We start from the raw sequence: 8,699 nt of genomic DNA, 5'->3' as shown, positions 1-8,699 counted from the left end.
TATGTTTACTCATAAAATTTGTTGAACGAGGTTCATCTCTCACCTCACGATCTGACTGTCCTGTCAAACTCAAAATCCTGTCCATTACTGTATCTCTCGCATCCTTTATTATTGCTCAATAGTATTTTCCCCTTCTGTTTCCATCCGTCATTTTTCATCTGTCACATACATTTTTTGGGTCCTCAATTTAAAAATATTTTTCCTTAGAAAAATGCCTTCCTCGTCCGTTATCTGTAGTTTGCATTTGATAGATGAATGTTAGGCACAACAATTATACACCTCTGACTTTTCTTTTCACGACATCCATCCATCCACATGATAATTCATTCACTCACTGATTCATTCATGTATTCATGTGTGTATTTCTGCTTTTTTTTGTTTGTTCCTTTATTTATTTGTACATGGATGGGGGAACGGTGACAGCTCTTACACTGGACTAGGCCAGACTTGGCTGACAGGTGAGCTGTCAACTATCTGTCTACCAAACGCCTGCCCTCGCTAAGCCACCATAACTCCCACTACCAACCCCCCGCCCAACCCCCTCTATCCCAAAAGAAAACACCTCCACCCATCCATCCCCCCAAGACACCACTTTCCCCCCACCACCGTACCCAACCTCCCTCTCTCCCCATCCAAGCCTTCCCATCTCAACGTCAGCCCCATCACCATGACAGGAGGAGAAACGCCCCCCACCACCACTATAACCCTCCACCAACACCATCACCACCACTATAACCCCCCCACCAACACCACCACCACCACTATCACGCACCCCACCAACACCACCACCACCACTATCACGCACCCCACCAACACCAACACCACCACTATCACCCCCCACCACCACCACTATCACCGCCTCCACCACCACCACTATCACCCCCTCCACCACCACCACCATCACCCATCCACCACCACCACTATCACCGCCTCCACCACCACCACCATCACCCATCCACAACCACCACTATCACCCCCTCCACCACCACCACTATCACCCCCTCACCACCACCACTATCACCGCCTCCACCACCACCACTATATCCCCCTCCATAAACACCTCTATCAACCCCTCCCATAAAACCACTATCAACCCCTTTACCACCATAACTAACAAACCCACCACCAAAACCACTATCAACCACTCCACCACCACAAACAACACCACCACCAAAGAAATAAATGGAATTTCATGTTTCTATGACATATTATGACGGTGATGGTGTTGGTGGGTGGAAAGCATTTGTTTTATTGCCGTTAGAAATATGAAAGTTTAAAGAAAACATATAAAGAGTGGCAAGTCAGCAATAGGATGAAGCTGGGCAGTTTGAGAGGGAGAGAGAGAGAGAGAGAGAGAGAGAGAGAGAGAGAGAGAGAGAGAGAGAGAGAGAGAGAGAGAGCGAGAGAGAAAGAGAGAGAGAGAGAGAGAGAGAGAGAGAGTACGAGAGAAGAGGGTTAAAAGAGAGTGAAAGGATGTAATTATTTAAAATAGACTGCTAATGTGTATTATCATGTCATTAAATGTAAATGAGCTGGAGCTGAAGGACCCAAAGTAAACCGTCGCGTGTCTGACCGTTAAAAATGAAATAAAAAAAGGAGAAGAAAGAGAATGAACGTCGAAAACTAAAGAAATGTCAAGGCGATCTTCATTCATTGGGACATAAACATTTAAGAAGCTGGACAACCTATGACAATGACCAACAACGTTTACACACGCCGGTATGAGTGTGTGTGTGTGTGCATGTGTGCGTGCGTGTGTGTGGTTGTGCGTGTGTGCATGCATTTACACATGAAAGCTGCAACTTACCAGCCCTTTGCGGTCGTTACTGCCACAGATATAAAGAGAGCAACGTATGGTTAGCGTGATTGAGTGGGTTGTCCCCACTGCTCTACAAAAAAGGAGTACCCCCAAATAACTGTCTTTGTGTGTGTGTGTTTGTGCGTGTGGGTGTGTGTGGGTGTGTGTGTGTGTGTGTGTGTGTGTGTGTGTGTGTGTGTGTGTGTGTGTGTGCGTGTGTGTGGGCAGGCGCGTGTATGTGTTTACCAGTGCATTTGATCCCTGACGTGAGCATCATTCCACTCCAGCTGCTTAATAAGGCTGTCTGGGCAGCTCCTTGTGGCCTGCAGGCCTGTTATCAGAAACATTAAGCTGAATATTAATGGAGCCAAGCCACAGACGAATACCATTAGGCTGGCTGGGCAATCTCTCTCCGTCCCTCTCCTCCGCCACTGTACAGGACTTAATGAATCGTGGGGAAAAAAGAGAGGGAGAGAGAGAGAGAGAGCCCCGCCAAAAGAGGCATAAGAGAAAGAGAGAGGGGTGAAGACAAAGGGAGGAAAAGAAGAGGACTTTTTTTTTAACGGCAGTTTCCGTTTTTACAAGCCTAATGAAAGTGGTTAGACAGTGGTTGCATAGCAAAAAAAATGGATGTAGGCTCATGTCATTGTCCCCTGGCGCCATCATTTCCCCAAAACTTTGAGAAACTGAGCAGCATTGAAACATTTGTATCCATTTTTTGTTTTATACAGTTGACATAGGACACGAAAAAGAGAGAATGAAAGAGAGAGCGGGACACCAATCCCCCCTCTGTTAAGTGATCGGCCATCATAGCCTTAGCAAAGTGAGCCATCAGCGGACATAATTTGCGCAGTACCCCCAAAAGGAGGAGGTGCTGCTTTTGATATGCAGAGGAGCTGACCTCCAGACCGGGGCTCTTTAATTGGGTTCTCCATTTTCCAGGCCACCTGACAATATCAAACATGAACCCTGTGCCGATTGTAACCACGGTGAGGCCCCGGCCCCGATGTCTTCCTCTTCCCCTCGGGAGGGACGACGACCACTTGGAGTAAAGAGGAAGAATAAAGAAAAGTTAACAAGTGGTCGTAAGGGGTTGGGGTGGGGGGCCTTGGCAGTGGGGGGGGGGGGGAGGGGGAGGGGGGGGAAACTAAAAGCTTTAGAGAGGCGAAAGGCAGATTGTAGTCAGGAGATGGAAATGTGCCCTAATAGTGCAGAACTGAGTGCAGTATTGTACGAGGGCGAGACAGGGGTCTCTGTTCTGGGGCTGATGTGTGACCACCCTCAGAGACAGCCAGCATAAAGTGCCGGCTTTGGAAGTATAGGCTGTCAGTGGTGTGACTGCCGACAAGCTCACACAAAGGAGCCTGGAGTCGGACCGGGAAAAGGCGCAGCGGCGTCGGTATACCGTAGACTGAGGAGCGGGGACCAGTTAATAGCATCAGACAGCAGCTCTGTGCCTGCGTTCAGTGAAAGAGCCGTATCAGAATTAACCCTGCAACTCTTTTGCTCAAGTTGTTTTTCCGGTGATAGATATAAGGCTGTAGATTAATCGGTACCACGTAAGGTGTATTTGACGCATAGTTGATCCAGAAATTGGTTGTTTATTTAATGATGAGGTCTCCAGATGTCATTTGGTAATGTTTTATTTTGATACAGTAGGCTCTTTTTTCCGAAGCGATTCATAGTGCATTTTTTTTGATACATGTCACCAAGGAGCAGGTCGAGGTTGGGCATCTTGTCCAGTAAATGCTACCGGTTAGACTGCGCAAATTGGGGTTGTGAACTCAAAACCTTTCAGCTGGGAGTAAAACACCCTATCTACTAGACCACAACACCATCCTCTCCATTGTGTGATGATTTTTTTTAGAACTGGCAATGACTACACTGATGACGAACACGCAGGTTGGATTTGTGGACTCTATCCAAAACGATCCTGTACAATTTGCAGCAACCAACTGCCATGTCTGGAAATGTAATAACACAGAGGAAAAAATAGCTTCAAAATGAGGCAAAGTCATCAAATTGTAACCATGGTCCATCAACGCACCAACCAGCTACAATTATCACCTGCGCCAGTCCATCTGGCACGCAACTGCCAAGCAGGCGAGAGAGCATGTGTATCTTGTGTTTTTTTTTGGACTAGGGTATCCTACCGGTGCCTTGTTTGTTCAATCTGCAAGACCACACAAAGAGTTTGGACCCACTAATCTCCTAACCAAACACGACAGCAATTACACAGGCAGATAGCGAGACGATTCCATCCTCAGTGACAGTACTGGCTCAGGAGTGTGTCTGGTGTGGACAGAAGAGGAGAACGCGCTAGTGAGTGTGTGTGAGAGAGTGAAGTGGAGAAGTAAGATAGAGAGACGGCCTTGCTTATTTTTATTTTCACAGGGGAGTGTTAAGGAAACAAGAAAGATAGATAGTATTGTGGAAATTTCCGGAATGGGTTAGTGGTTATCTGAAACACTGGTGGTCGAATCTGCTTTTCAGATGAGACGGTTATTGACCAACTGATTGATTTAGTAACAGCAGTAAAAAATGATGTTACTGTTCGTGCCATTTTGGTGACGTGTTATTGAATGTGTGACCATTTTGAACCACTGGGAATCCACACCTTGAATAAAAACTCTCAAACTCTTTCATTTGTTTGAAAGTGACTCATGTCCTAGGTAAGTGAGAATGAAAAAGGTGAGAATCGGGCAATCATTTTGAATTAAGTCGGTTTCTTGGCATATATTCGACAGATGTAGCTATTTTTCATGAGCACTGGACCCATTACAGTTGAGATGGAGAGTAATATACCTTTCTTGGCACCACAGCGATACCTCAACCTTCACTTACTAAAAAAAGAGCAAACGTTCCCATCTCCTGGAAAGCTCCCATTCTTATCGCGGCACAACAACTTGAAAGGCAGACGGTTGTGTAAACAATAACAGAAACCTCTCAAAGCTCGATCTATTAACGGGTCATGAATGCTGAGCTACTGCATGCAGGCCTACTTGGTTTTCATGAATAAATGTCTGTATAATACCACGTATGTCATCAAATCTGCATGCATACGCACACACAGACACAGACACACACGTACAGACACATATCCACACGCATGCACAACGCAGGCCCCCATAAAAGACAAATACACGCGTGTGCCGAAATCTCATTAGAGCTTTTGTTAATTGCGGCAGACAAATGCTAATGGCGCGGGCGCGCCAGCAGCTGTGTGTATGAAAAATGAGAATCCACAAAGTAATTATTACATCCAATATTAATTTAATTATACCGTTTTATGTGATACAGTAATTTAGGAGGTTTTTTTTCTAATCACACACACTCTCGAGATAAATTAGAGTTACAGAGGCACGGGGGGGGCGAGTGGCGGAGGGATGGGTGGGTGACGGTATGGGGGTGTGTGTTGGGGGAGACGGGGGGGCTTCTCACTAGGGGGGAGATGGCATGGTTCTTCTCCAGGGAGTGGGGAATATCACGTTGAAATTAAAACGCCGCTGTTGTACTCTCATCAACTGGGAGGAGGAAATAAAGGGAGGAGAGGCAGGGGGGGTGTTGATCTACTTTTATCTATATTTTAGTTGGAAGTGGAGGTTTGCTTTTGTTTTATATTTGGTTCGTCTTTTGCTGTCCCTTTTTCTTTCGAATGTTCGCGTTGTTTTGGTTTCCTGGCGGTGGTTGCGGCGGTTGATGTGCGTACCTCTGGGACTGTTTATCTGTCAGCGTAGCATTTACACAGTCTGTAGCAGGAAGAAAAACATCCAATATTAATTACCTCTCCTTGGCCCAGATTTACGACTTACACTTTTATTGTATTTTTATGCCTCCTGAGCTCGCAAAAAAATTAATTGCAGTTGTTTTCTATATATATATATATATGTTATCACAAGCAAGAAAAACTGTAAGATTCAAAGACTTTCGTTTTTTGATTCCTCAGGTTAGGTTCATTATGTACTACTGTATTGTAACTACTGTTACAAAAAATATGCTTCGATTGGCAGTTTGTACATTTCATTTCATTTTCCGCTCTTTTGCTCTCTTTTTCTCTCCCTTTCTCTACGTCTCTGTCCTGTTAAATGCAGAATGTGGGTCCTTTAACTCTGATTGTCTCCAAAGCTTGTGGGCTGACTGCTTCCCCATCTCTGCTTGCTTTCTTGTTGTAAGGTTCCTAAAGTACTTGTGGTCACACAGTTTCATCAAAGAGTTCACCGTGTTCACCAAAACATTCACCATGTTCACCAAAACATTCACCATGTTCAACAAAACATTCACTGAAACACCAGGCGTCTTGTAGCACAGCATGGTCTTATCAGACCAATGTATGGTAACCATCTGCGATACCATAGCTCTCACTCTCTTTCTCTCTCTCTCTCTCTCTCTCTCTCTCTCTCTCTCTCTCTCTCTCTCTCTGTTTTTTTTATTTAATCCTCACACGTTTTAATAAAGCAGAAATTCTGGCCTCTGGAAGCCTTGTGGACGGACAGCTGTGGCGTGTGGTCGAGGTGAAAATCCACCCCAGGACATGTCAAAAGAGTGAGATCTCCAGCCCTAAAATTAGAGCGAGCCAACCTGTGTGTCTGTGAAGGGGGGGGGGGGGAGACAGGGAGGAGGCTGTGCTGAGGGTGGTGCTGAAAGAGAAGCAAGACAGTTGGATGGGTGTCATGTGTGTGTACGTGTATGTGTGCGTCTGTATGTGTGTGTGTGTTGGTGGGGGGTCTAAGAGAAGCACATCCACCCATGGCAGCTTACTGTAAATCTGCAATTCCCAGAATGGGGTGGGAGGGATGCTACTTCCTTTATTTCCAGGAAGCAGCGTCCTGGAGTCAAAAGTGCAAAGGTATTTATATAATAGCGCTCATTCCCGCGGTAATGTTCTCTCTCAGCCAGCAGTCTGTAATACCCCTAATGGTGGAATTAAAACCAGAGGATGGCAATGAACACATGTAAATTAACAATCACCTCCCAATCACAGTCTCTCTCACACACACACACACACACACACACACACACACACACACACACCATCACACATCCATATGCACACACACCTTCACAGACACTTTTACACAGCCATACACATGCAGCGACAAATATACACGCAAATACACACACACACACACACAAACACACACACACACACACACACATGCTTGCACGCACACACACACACCCACATGCACACACGCTTTGCATAAAGTGTGTGTAATCACATACCACACAAATACATACAAACTTGCCTCCTATCTCTTTTTAAGGTAATCAGAAGTTGGGCCAGCTCAAGACAAAGAAATGAGCCGTTGGTTCTTTCCCTTTTCCTTTAACACCAAATACACATTAGATATGAGAAACATTGGATGGGACCCTCACTTTTGTGTGGCTGTATTCAACATTTTCTGCGTATACTTTGAAATGCATTTCTACATGAGAATGTATGTTCTCATTTAGTTTCCGAACAATAACTGTCTGGATACCATCGATTTGCCACTATATCACCACGTGTATATCCCATACCCAAACACAAAATGGGAAATGGAAACACTTCCTATAGCCTGCTCTTTATTTAAAGTTGTGAACACAGGCTTTTCTTTTTTCCTCAAAGCCGATAAACCATATTCCCTTCCGTCCGATGGCCAGAATCAACCCGACTTCCGGACAACAAACTCCCGTCCATCTACGACGGATGAAAAGAACAGTCGGTTCAGAGTCTGAGGAGCGTGCCGCAGACGCGCGTAAGCGTGTCTTAAGGTCCTTGGCGTGTTCACTCCGCAGGGGGTGGCCTTAACGCCGAGGGACAGGATGGCTGCTACAGGTCACCCCGAGGTGGTGGGGGGGGGGAAACAGACTCGGGAGCTTCAGTCGATTATCCCAATTCTTTTTTTAACCCCCCCCCCCCCCATCGTCATCCGCCCTCCTGGCCCCCGCACTCAGCGCGGAGACTGGCAGCTACGCAGACAGTTGTGGCTGGCCGGGCACACTCAAGCTCCCTGTGCTCTTATTATTCCGCTTGATGGTTGAGATAATAACCAGGCCTTTCTCTCCCTTTCTTGCCCCCGTTTTTTCACGACAACCCGCCACCCCTTAAATACCCCCGCGTTATTCTGCTCCTTCCCCTCACGTTTTAGCCATGGTTCTTTTCTTTTTTTTTAAGGAGTGTGGGTTTTTTTTTTTTTTTTTTTCCTGAAAAGGCCCTTTTAACAATTCCAATATAGCTTCCGTGATTCTTGTCCTTCAAACACAACTCAGGACAGTTTCATGGACGGTTAAAGCTCTTGTGTAAACTGTGTTAACATGTGTCCTAAAGACCTGGATTAGCTGTGTTCCTGAACACTGTCTGCTTAGAAACCGCCTCAATCCTATCAGCGCCCCAGAGGTCGCCCCCCCGTCCCCGTTTGACCGTTCCCACTTACATTAGGATTAGCATTTCCCCTGAGATAATGCTCTAACGCTGAGATTGTTTTGTTTACACTAAGGTGCTGGCAAGGGAGCGACGTGGCATGTGCTCAACACATGTGAACACATAACCCCTATACAGACAAACGTATCACACACACACACACTCACACGCACACACTCACACACGCACACATGCATACACACGCACACATACACACACACGCATCCATCCAATCAGTCATCCATCCATCCATGAACATTAATTCATAGATACATCAAAATGTGCATGTATGCATGTACTCTTTTACATTTTTTGTTTTCATTCTGCGTTCATTTAATGACATATTTGACTTATTCTGCATCCACATCCATCCGTGTTGTGGTCCTTTAAACTATCGTGGGGGCCACCAGGACAAGCCATTCCTCCACCCCCCCCCCCCCCCCCCTGTACAGTAGCAGTCAACCTGCTAATGGCCGGCTAATGACATTACAAAAGCAG

This window comes from Pollachius pollachius (assembly GCF_949987615.1).
Source record: "Pollachius pollachius genome assembly, chromosome: 15".
NCBI classification, from domain to species: domain Eukaryota; kingdom Metazoa; phylum Chordata; class Actinopteri; order Gadiformes; family Gadidae; genus Pollachius; species Pollachius pollachius.
The sequence above is the reverse complement of the archived record's forward strand: the minus strand, read 5'-3'. Positions refer to the sequence as shown.